The sequence below is a fragment of the Rosa rugosa genome, chromosome 1 (genome assembly GCF_958449725.1).
Source record: "Rosa rugosa chromosome 1, drRosRugo1.1, whole genome shotgun sequence".
Lineage (NCBI taxonomy): Eukaryota > Viridiplantae > Streptophyta > Magnoliopsida > Rosales > Rosaceae > Rosa > Rosa rugosa.
The window spans coordinates 54,460,051-54,470,998 of NC_084820.1; the positions used below are offsets into that span (position 1 = coordinate 54,460,051).

A 10,948-nucleotide genomic window follows, 5' to 3' on the forward strand; every position below is an offset into this window, starting at 1 on the left:
GCTCAATATATATAGGAGCTAGAAGTGCAGCCCTAGTTTCCTTCTTCAACAATGCTTTGAAAACCTTCCCTAGTTGCTTGAGGATTCCTTTTAATTGGTGCTCAATTAAATGATTTTCAAACCTTGGTAATCTTGTCATAATCTTGTAGAATTATTCTAGGACTCTCCTTAATATTTGTAGCAGCAATAACCTTCCAAAAATGCACCCAAAATCCGTCCAAAGAAGATTTCTGCCAAACTGTCCTGTTTTGACTAGGATTCAATTTCTGTCTCTGAAGCTTACTTCTTGGGCAAGGAACGACTTCGTCTTGACACAATTCTGGATGGTTATTGACTCTCACGTGTTATATGACATCATATCTTCTAGAATGATCAACAACCTTCTGGAAAATAAAATCGCCGGAAAAGATCTCCCAAAAAGCTTCGTGAAAAGCTGACAGTTTCTGCCTTATCGGGAAGCTTACTTTGAATTTGATTTCCTGCTGCCTCGTCGACGATTCTGACCAGTTCTTTGGCTCTTGTTGAATTATAACATTATGTCTTCAAGGATCGCTGACCCTTTCTGCAAAGGTGAAGCTGGAATAATGCAAGAATTGCTCCTCAAAACCGTTCCCAGAAAGCTGATTCTGAAACTGCAGTTTTCTGCTTTGCAGCAACTGTTTTGCACAATGATTTCCGTGGACTTCCCTTGTAATTTCCAGCCAAAAGGTTGATCAATATTGGTCCTTTGCATCATTACTTCATGTTCCATGGCTTCGTTGCTCCCTTTAATCTCTTATTTCTCTTGAACTGCTTCACGAACTACCTAAAAAGAAAATAGAGTTAAAACTGACTTTTACAAGGAAATAACTAAGAAAAGTGTAAAGTATTGCACATTATATTTGTCTCATTTATGCTCCTATCAAGTTCGAGGAGAGAGAAAGTAAATCTGAAATTCTCTCTCTCTCTCTCCTCCACCACTGGTTTCGATCAATTTGGGATAGTATTCTTCAATTTTTTTTGGGTTAATTACATAGAAGTGCATCTTTGAATGTTTTTTTAGCCATAAGGCCACCAATTAGTTTTTTCCCTCATAAGGCCACTAAATTAAAAATGGTGTTATATTTTGGATATAAAAATCAATATATTTACAGAAATGCCACTAGAGTAAAAAGTCAACAACTATTCTCTCTCTCCTCTCCGGCGAGGTCTCCGGTCAACTCCGGCCGACCTCCGGCCAACTCCGGCGGGTCTCCGACCGACCTTCGGCCAACTTCCGGCGGGACTCCGGCCGACCACAAAATCTACTGTCACTAACACCAAAAGCTACTATGGCTAGCAACAAAAGCTACTCTGATGAGATTTCCGGCAACCTTCGGCGAGGTCACAAAAACTACTATCACCAGTAATAAAAGCTACTGTCACTAGCAACAAAAGCTACGCTGGTGAGATTTTCGGCGAGGTCACAAAAACTACTATCACTAGTAATAAAAGCTACTGTCACTAACAACAAAAGCTACGCAAGTGAGATTTCCGGCGAGGTCACAAAAGCTACTATCACTAGTAACAAAAGCTACTGTCACTAGCAACAAAAGCTACTGTCACTAACAACAAAAGCTACGTTGGTGAGATTTCTGGCGAGGTCACAAAAGCTACTATCACCAGCAAAGAAATCTACTGTTACCAATAAAAGATACGCTTCCAAAAATCAAAAGCTACTAACACCATTAACAAAAGCGACTGTCACGGACACAAAAATATACTCTCACCAGCAACAAATGGCTACTACCAAAAATGTAGAAAACTACTGTAGAAGCTATGAAAGAAAAACCTACTGTCAATAATTCCAAATGATTTGAAAAGCTACACTCAATGTTGTAAAAAGCTACTTCAACTTCTGTAAAAAGATACTTCAACTTCTGTAAAAAGATACTCCAACTATTGAACTGCTATTGTCAATTTTCAGATCGGTGTCGTATATGTTTTATATATTGTTGTGACGCCTCACCTCACCACAATGATCACACTTGATAGGAATGGTTTTTCCATCGCCACCAGCAAACTTCATTCAAATACTTATTGGCCTGCCAAATGGCCTCATGGTCAATGGAGGCTTCACAATAGGAGTTGAACTTAACAGATACTTATAGTATTTAGATGGAAACAGCAGCGTGCCGCTGCACCGCGAACTTGCCACTCTATCAACTAGAAAATAGAAAACACGACCTTATATGTCAAAATGCAAAAGATAATGACAACAGCTTCAAAAGCTACAGAGATAGTTATGATAAGCTACTATGGAGTTATATAAAGCATAGTTACTGACTGTAATAAAAAAAAACACCTTGAATTATAGAGAAAAAATGTTCAGCTCACAAATAATGCAAAGTATGTTTGCTTAACAGCTGTAGTAGCTTTATTGAAGTGTGGTGTAAACTTTTCTAAATACATGAGTAGCTTTCTCTAAACTATATCAGTTGTCCACAAACCATAATAAGCTTCGATTGAAAGTTGTATAGCATTGAATTTTGTTTCAGATACAGACCCAAAACAAAATGAAAACACACTTTAGTTTCCATTAGCACAAATTAAGCATGTATTCATCAAACTTTCTCTTCAAATGAGTAACATCTGTAAGTGAATAATGAAACTTGTGCCATACTATTGCAGCACGAAGCAGCCAATCTATTCAAATGTCATTGTTCTTACCAGCTGGGCGATGGCAACAGCACTGAGTAATAGTAGTCCAGGGCGTTCTAAAAAGGACCATCTTCGTGACCGAGTGACAAAAATAAGAGTCTGGCTCACAATTTTGACTTGTAGGTACAAGGCAACCATTAGATCCTCATGACCATCTCTTATAGATCTGAAACCAAAATCTTCCTACAGAAAAAGCATATTGCCAATATTAAACAACACTGAAGAAAAGTTTCTGTAAAATATAAGTACTCATAAACATAGCAAACTGTAATTTACATCAACCATGATTAACTATCATCCATGCTAAATAACCTACGAGCACAATCCCAGTAGCAAATATCTCTTTCAATTTCCAGCCACCAGCTATCCCACATATTCCTGTAAACCCATCACTAATCCCATAATTACAAATCCAAACTAACATAATCTTCAAGTAATTACTCCATGACTCCATCACAAATTCACTTAAATCTTGAACATCAAACTTAACTATTCCAATCACTCTAAACAATTTGTAATCATGTAGAGGTTTCTCAATTCTTACAGCAAATCAAACTCAAGAAATTTGGAATCCAAATACTCAGTAAATCAAACTTAAGAATTCCATAAGCTCCGAATGTTCAAAAATCAAATAATCCTAGGCTGAATTAGCTCGGAGATGCGATCTGGAAACAGAAGGTAAACCTGAAGCTCGACGACGATGACGAATTAGGGCCGATTGCGCCCAGGCCCGACAACGAAGAACGCGATCTGGAATCCGCTGAGGCTGAATTAGAGGACATCGACGACCTCGTATCTCGACGAGGAGCGTAAGGTCACCGGAGTTGAACGACGCGGCGGTATCGAAGACGCCGATCAGATCAGATCAGATCAGCTTCACCTTCATCCTTTTCGCCTTGCGCTGCGGGATCGTGAGATAGCCGGATTGGTGTTAGAGGCGATGGATTTAAGGACCTCGATGAGCCATTTTCCAGCGACGTTGTCCTCGTGCTTGGAGATGGTGAGAATCTACTCCGGCTCGTCTCCGTTCGGGTCCGCTTCGACTGAGAAAGGTAATGGAGACGGAATCGGCGATGGCGTTGAGGAAGGGTGTCGCCGGAGCCGAGCGAGATAGTGAGGAAGGGAGCTGCCGGAAGGGTTTTCTCGTCGGGGAGAGAGAGAGAGAGAGGAGAGAGAATGAATTTCTTTTGTTTTGGCGAGAGACTGATCGATGGAGTCAGTTTTCTTCCACGAAGGGCAAAATCGTCCGGAAGGAAATAATTTTAAGATAAAAGTGGCCTTATGTGTACAAAAAAACTTTAGTGGCCTTATGACTAATTTAAGTTTCAAAATGACACTTGTGTGTAATTTTCTATTTTTTTTTTGGGTGAATTTAGCCCAAAGGTTAGTTTGGGAATTTTGCCTTCTTGGAGGTTGTAAGCTGAAAAGTGGGACCCTATGTCGGCTCCAAGTCAGCAGCTGATGTCACTTTTGGAGCCAAATTCAAATTTTGGACTCGGGTGATGTCATTTGAGAGTATAGGGACCATCGAGATTGATTTTTAGAAAGAGGGACCAATCTGATTTTAACCCCAAAGTTCAGGGGAGTAAACTGAATTTAATCCTAAAAATTAAGTTGCCTTTTTTTCATTCTTAGAGTTGTTTTTTTTTTATTTATTTATTTTGAAACGAGAGTTATATATGGTTTTGTTTCGAATTTATAGTTTACTTATGAATTATATTGTATATAATTATTTATTTATTTTTTTGTCTCGAGTTCTCGACCCCCCCAGTGTTTAAATCCTCGTTCCACCCCTGTTAATCTTTCCTCCAAAGTAAGAAGTGTTTATGTTTAGCCTTGATATTTGAAGTTTAGGTTGAAGTGTATAATGTATAATAAGTGAGGTAATTAATAGTGACTAGCTTTATGGCAATTAATAATTATTATTAGGGTCCACACTGATATTTGTGGGTATTAACAATAATAATGCAAAAGAATATCTGTGTGTATGATTTGTTTTTTATCGTTTAATTCTCAATACACACTGATATCCGTGTGAGATGCAAAAGTTATTTATTTTTTTATCACTCATCTGTCAATCAAATATTTACACAGATGTCTGTGGAAAAAGTAGCAATTGCTACAGATAACTGTATAAAACTTCATACAGATATCAGTGTGATTGCCGCATTCACACGGACGACAGTGTGAAAAATCTTAAAATCATTTGTTATAGATAACTATGTGAATGAAAATAGTTTTATAAATTATAATTTTAGTATTACCAAAAAATATTTGTGTAAAATAATTTATACAGATATCAATATAGGTTAAATATTTGGTACACACAGATATCTGTGAGAAAATCTAGTCACACTGATTTCAGTGAATAATAGTGTGAGCATGTTCTTTTGTAGGACCCAATCATTCAGTTCACACGGATGCCTGTATCTACAAACTAAAATCTCCTTATTTTTTATCAGTGTAAAAGTCAGTATGAATATAATCTGTGTGTTGCTCATTTTTCTAGTAGTGCCTATTTAGATTTGTTTTTAATTTTTTAAGTAGACGTTTCAGTGGATGTACAAGTAGTTATGAGTCCCTCTTTTAGGCTTATAAAAGAGAAAATTATACATCAAGCACCATTATATTGCCGCACAGGTTTGAACTTTGGAATTAATTATAATTATTCATCAGGTCTCTACTCTTAATAATTCAATTTTTTTGGCTACCTGTAGCAAAGAAAATGAAAAATGGTGTAATGTCACATCATAAGCAAATAGTGGCTGATCTAGGTATAGGGGTGGGAGGACTCAAGCCCTCCCCACACTTTTGGGTTGAAAAAAACAAAAAACCTATATATATGATATATATTTTTTATTTATATGTATGTTTATTTGACGAAGCCCACCAGAACTCGTGAATTATCGAAGTCGAACTCCTTTCTGGTTCTCCCATTCTCTCCGTCCATTACAAACTCTCATTCTTCGTCTTCTTCTTCTTCCCAAAAAGACCTAAATTCCATACTAAATTCAATCGCTGAACACTTGAACTCTTAGGTTCTTATCTCTCCACTCTTGCATTCCCACACTTGTGCATAATTGTACTAAAATTTTTTTTTTGGCCTTTGCCCAAAGAGACACATGAACACGTAGCCCACCCCATTTTCGGATCCTAGATCCGCCACTGTAAGCAAACCCAAATAAAAGATTGAATGAAAACTTCCCACCAGATTTAACTGGATTCTCATAAATGAAAGTGATTTATTCGGGCTGTTATATCTGGTTTTGCGACGTAGAGGAAATTGGGATGATTGCAGGGGTGTGATAGTTGTCAGGACTTTTGCTCTCATTGCTCAACTTTCTCCTATATGATGTTTTTGACAGATAAAATGACTACTGCTATGAATTTCTTAAATTTAGTTGCTCAAGAGGTATGCATGGAGTACTTCGGCTAGCATATTCATGTATGACCTGATCTCTCATTCTCTCGGATACTTGTAAAGTTGTAATGTTTGCTCAATTTCTTAGTTGTTTTCCCTTTTCACCTTCAGAACTGAGATTAGTTTAAGTTGTGCTGTTATTGTGTTTAATTAGAGTTTGAGGAAATGCTCAGCTTCGTCTGTGTCCTTCTTGTTGAATTGAAGCAATGCATTCCACGTAACCGGTAATAGTTCTGCGTCAGTCGAAAACCATGATTTTTCAGCTGTTTTTGATTTTGAACAACAAGAATATGTTTCAGTCAATTGAAATATTTAGAAAGAGCAACAGATCGATGCACTGTCCTATACACAAATTGAATGCTTTTTCATATCCTATGAGATTCTCAGGTTTTGCAGGTTGATAAAATCATAAAATTATATATCTTTGCAGGTCCTCCTAGGCTGGGATATCAGTAATCTTTTCGAATTAATTGGTCAGCTTTTTGGTAGACTTTAGGGTCCATCCTTGTGCATGCTTGTCAGAAGAGGGAGGAGGATATGCTTGGAGCAAATTTAAGGTGACATTGTGAAACTGCAGTCAAATATATAAATCTTCAATAGCAGTGGCGGATCTAGGATTCGAAAATGGAGTGGGCTACGTCTTCATGTGTCTTTTTGGGCGAAGGTCAAATTTTTTTTTTTAGTACAATTATGCACAAGTGTGAGAATGCAGGAGTGGGGAGATAAGCACCTGAGAGTTTAAGTGTTCAACGATTGAATTTAGTCTGGAATTTAGGCCTTTCAGGAAAGAAGAAGAAGACGAAGAACGAGAATTTGTGATGGACGGAGAGAATGGGAGAGACAGAGAGGAGTTTGACTACGATAATTCGAGAGTTCGGGTGGGCTTCGTTAAACAAATATACATACAAACAAAAAATATATATTATATATATAGGTTTTTTTTCCAACCCAAAAGTCTGGGTACTTTCTTCTAACAATATAATTTTATTTAGAAGATGTAGATATTACCCTGTTCACTGGGAAAGTACGTGACAATAAGAAATCAGACACATGAAATTTTAGCATAAGAATACAGCTACAGAAAACTTATATTTAATTGTATAGAAGTTGGAACCCTAGGACTGATTATTGAAGAAGGGGATAAGAGTAGCTCAAAGCCTCAAACCAAGACCTAATCACAGCAAGTAAAGGTGAGGTGGAAGACGAGGCTCAGCGACTGCTACAAGGGGAAACTTCCTGGGTGTCGAAAGACCAAAAATTTCCTCCATACTCAAATCCTCTTTCTTCATGTTCCCAGGCAATCTCCACGTGAACATGGATATTAGCCAGACTTGATTGAATGACCTTAATGCCAAGACTGTAACCAGAGCACATCCTCCTTCCTGACCCAAATGGCAACAGCTCAAAGTCATGGCCTTTGACATCAATGTCCTTGCCAATGAACCTTTCCGGGCAGAACTCATTGGGATTATCCCACAAGTTGGGGTCTCTTTCTATTGTCCACACACTGGCTAGGACTCTGGTGCCCTTAGAGCAAGTCCACCCGTGGGTCACCAGGTCACCTACTATTCACTGTTTTTATGTGTATTTTCACTCTCTGGGTCACGAGCACAGTGTATTTCGTGCCCTTGGTCACCCTGAGTCACTTTCTGAGTCACCCTGATGACCTGTAAGCTGACCTGGTGACCCAGGTCTTATTGGAAACTGTGTTCGTGACCCAGAGAGTGGAAATAAAAACTAAAAAGCAGTGAATAATAAGTGACCTGGTGACCTAACGAGTGAACTTGCTCTTAGGAATGTCATAGCCAGCAACTTGGCAATCTTCACATGCTAGTCTTGGCACCATCATGGGTGCCACAGGATGTAGCCTCATGGTTTCCTTGGCAATGGCATCAATGAAAGGCAAGTTAACAATGTCCTTCTCTTCGACCCATCTCTCACTTCCAATCACCCTGTCTAGCTCCTCAGTTGCCAACCACCACATGTGGTCGAGTTGGTAAGAGCCTCCAGGTGTGGAACCCCCACACCCGGGTTCGAATCCCGCCGACGCTTATTGGAGTTAAATCCCAATATATTCTTGGTGGCCAGGGGGAGGAAACGTTCTAACAAGATCCCTCGAGCACGGATTAGTCTCTGGGCTTAGGAAGCCTTTGAGGACACCGTGTGATTGCCAAATCAAAATAAAAAAAAATAAAAAAGCTCCTCAGTTGCCTTCTTGAAAATCTCTTGCTCCCTTAGGAGCTCTGAGATTGCCCACTCCACCATCACAGCTGAGCTCTCTGTCCCACCAGCAATTAGGTCCTAGTGGAATACAAGTATACAACAACAAAAACATATATCAAGGGTGATGTACCAATACAGAGAGCATAGAATTTCACACCGGTAGTTTAACCTTTTATACAAATATTTAAGACTGTGTGTATTTCATTTATTGTTAATCAATCTTCAGTTAAATGCTCTAACTTTTACCTAATTTCAGAGCTAGTAATCCACGTGTTCCTAATGACTACATGTGCTTCATATCATCTACTACATATATCCCAAAAATGTGGAAGCTCTAACCAACAAATATTGTCTATTATGAGATATACCAGCATTGTCACTCGTTGAGATTGACTAAAATTTGGGAGTTGTTGTTTTATATATTGCATAGAGAAATGATAATACCTGTGTAAAGGCTTTTAACCCCATGCCTCTCAAGCTCAACTTCAAGGTCGGGATCATCAGCAAGCTGCAAAAGCACATCCACCATATCTGTTGCAACAAAGCCTTTTGCCTTCTTATTTTCAAAATGCTTATCCAACACAAGTTCCAAGAACCTGTCCAACTTCTGGCTCAAAGCCTTCAGTCTCTTTATATACCCCTGCAAATCCAAGAAGTCAAGCCAAGGAATGAAATCCCCAATATTCAACACCCCACTCAGCAAGAACAGCTCACCAAGCAATTTCTTAAACTCGCTGGGGCTCAAAATCGCGTCCTTGGACTCGACCGTGTACTTCTTTCCAAGCACCATTCGGCTTATGACATTGAGCAAAATGTTGGTGTTGGAGGACTCATACAACTATACAAGCCTCTAAGCAAAGCACTCATTTCTTCTCATGTATTCATATGACTGGAAGCGTTTGTTGCAGAAAAGTTCCATGATGCACATTTTACGGGCCTGGCGCCAATAGTAAGGGGACCAAGTGATGTCCGAGTAGTTGTAGGTGGTGTACTCTCCCGCCGCCATTTTGGGCCGGTCGGCAAAAGTAACGTAGTGAGTTTTGAGGAAGGCCTCGGCCATTTCGACCGAGGAGGCCACGACAATGGGGAAGGACCCGAATTTCAGCTGCATGATGGGCCCGTATATTTGGGAAACTGCATGGATAGGGTGGTGAGGGAGGTGGCCTATGAGGTTGAGGTTTCCAATGATGGGCCAAGGTTTTGGGCCGGGCGGTAAATTGAGTATGCGGCCGCGGAGATTGCGGGAAAACAGGATAAGGCTTAGAGCTCCCAGCCATGTAGGCCTGGCAATTCAGCCCATGACCCGTTAACCGCCCGCTAAAAACCCATTTATTTCCGCCCGATAACTTAACGTGTTAATGGGCTGCCAACCCGTTAGTTAACGGGCGGAAATGGGCTGCACGACAGAACCCATCTAGCCCGGTTAGAAGAGAAAAAAAAAAAAAAAAGAGTTTTTTTTTTTTTTTTTGAGAATTGTGAGCCCAATATGTATTAACTTTTGATAGTTCGATTTAATGAAAATCAACAATGAAAAAGAGTTTTAATGGGTAATGGGTTGGAAGAGGGTTTAAAAAAAATAAAAAATAAAAACATTTTTTTTATTATTTTTGAGAAGGGTTTTAATAGATAATGGGTGTGAAAAAGAGTTTAAAAAAATACAAAAAAAAATTCATTTTTATGTTAGCGGGTCTTAACGGGTTTCAATGGCCAATTTATTGTTAATAGGTATTAACGGGTTTTAGTAGGTAATTGATTAGAAAAGAATTTTAAAATTAAAAAAAAAAAAAAAAAAAAAAAACCTTAGCGGTCTTAACGGGTAACCCGCAAACCCATCGGGCTCAACCCGTTATCTTAACGGGTAATAACAGGTTGAGCCCGTTAAGACCGCCAACCCGTTAAGTCCGCCCGTGACCGCACTGTTGCCAAGCCTACAGCCATGCAGTGGCGTAGGGAACCCAAGTAGTGTATTCCATATGTGGTGGTGTAGTGTGGTTTGTGGGTTCAAGTATTCATGTATGTGGGAGGGGAAATTTAATTTATAATTGGAGTACAATATTTCACCAAAAAATAAATTGCTCACCTATATTCTATCACCTTACAATATTTCAGATTGTTGTCACCCCTAATTGATTGCCAAAGTTAGGAGTAACCTTCTCTTGTTTTCCAATAAAGAAACACTCTGTTTAGTAACGATTGCTATTATGTTAAAAGTATGCAGCAAGTAATATCTCTTCATTAGAGGAGTTATATCTCAGATGATAGAGAACTTACAACCTGTATAGGTGATTTCATTGGGCAAACTTGGATTCGCTTTCTCACCTTTCTATTCAATATTTAAAAGCACATTATTTCATCAGTGATATGTACTGTGCAGATGAGATCTGCCGAGCACCAGAGCATGTTCTGAATGCTATTTATAAGCTTGTTCAGTATCTCTCTGTCTTTTTCTTTTTTCTTCTTTTTCTTTTTTCGAAGGAGAAGAAAAGAGCAAAAAATGATAATCTCAACCTAGGGCTGATTAATATAAATTGCTAGTGAGTTATTTTTAACAGAACAACTTTATCATCTCAATTCTCAAGAGCTTGAGAATTATGGATCGATTGCCCAAAGCGTAATAGTTGGAGA

General features: G+C 38.9%; 1 long non-coding RNA gene and 1 pseudogene across 1 annotated transcript; both read right to left on the reverse strand.

Moving 5' to 3' along the window:
• Nucleotides 1-1,976: 1,976 nt before the first annotated feature.
• On the reverse strand, nt 1,977-3,536 carry LOC133741514 (uncharacterized). The gene is made up of 3 exons (XR_009861981.1): nt 3,364-3,536; nt 2,689-2,862; nt 1,977-2,184 (listed from the first exon to the last, which is right to left on the reverse strand). It is a non-coding gene; the product is annotated as an uncharacterized LOC133741514 (long non-coding RNA).
• Nucleotides 3,537-7,275: 3,739 nt separating this feature from the next.
• LOC133741523 (trimethyltridecatetraene synthase-like) lies at nt 7,276-10,296 on the reverse strand (annotated as a pseudogene).
• Between the last annotated feature and the right edge of the window lie 652 nt (nt 10,297-10,948).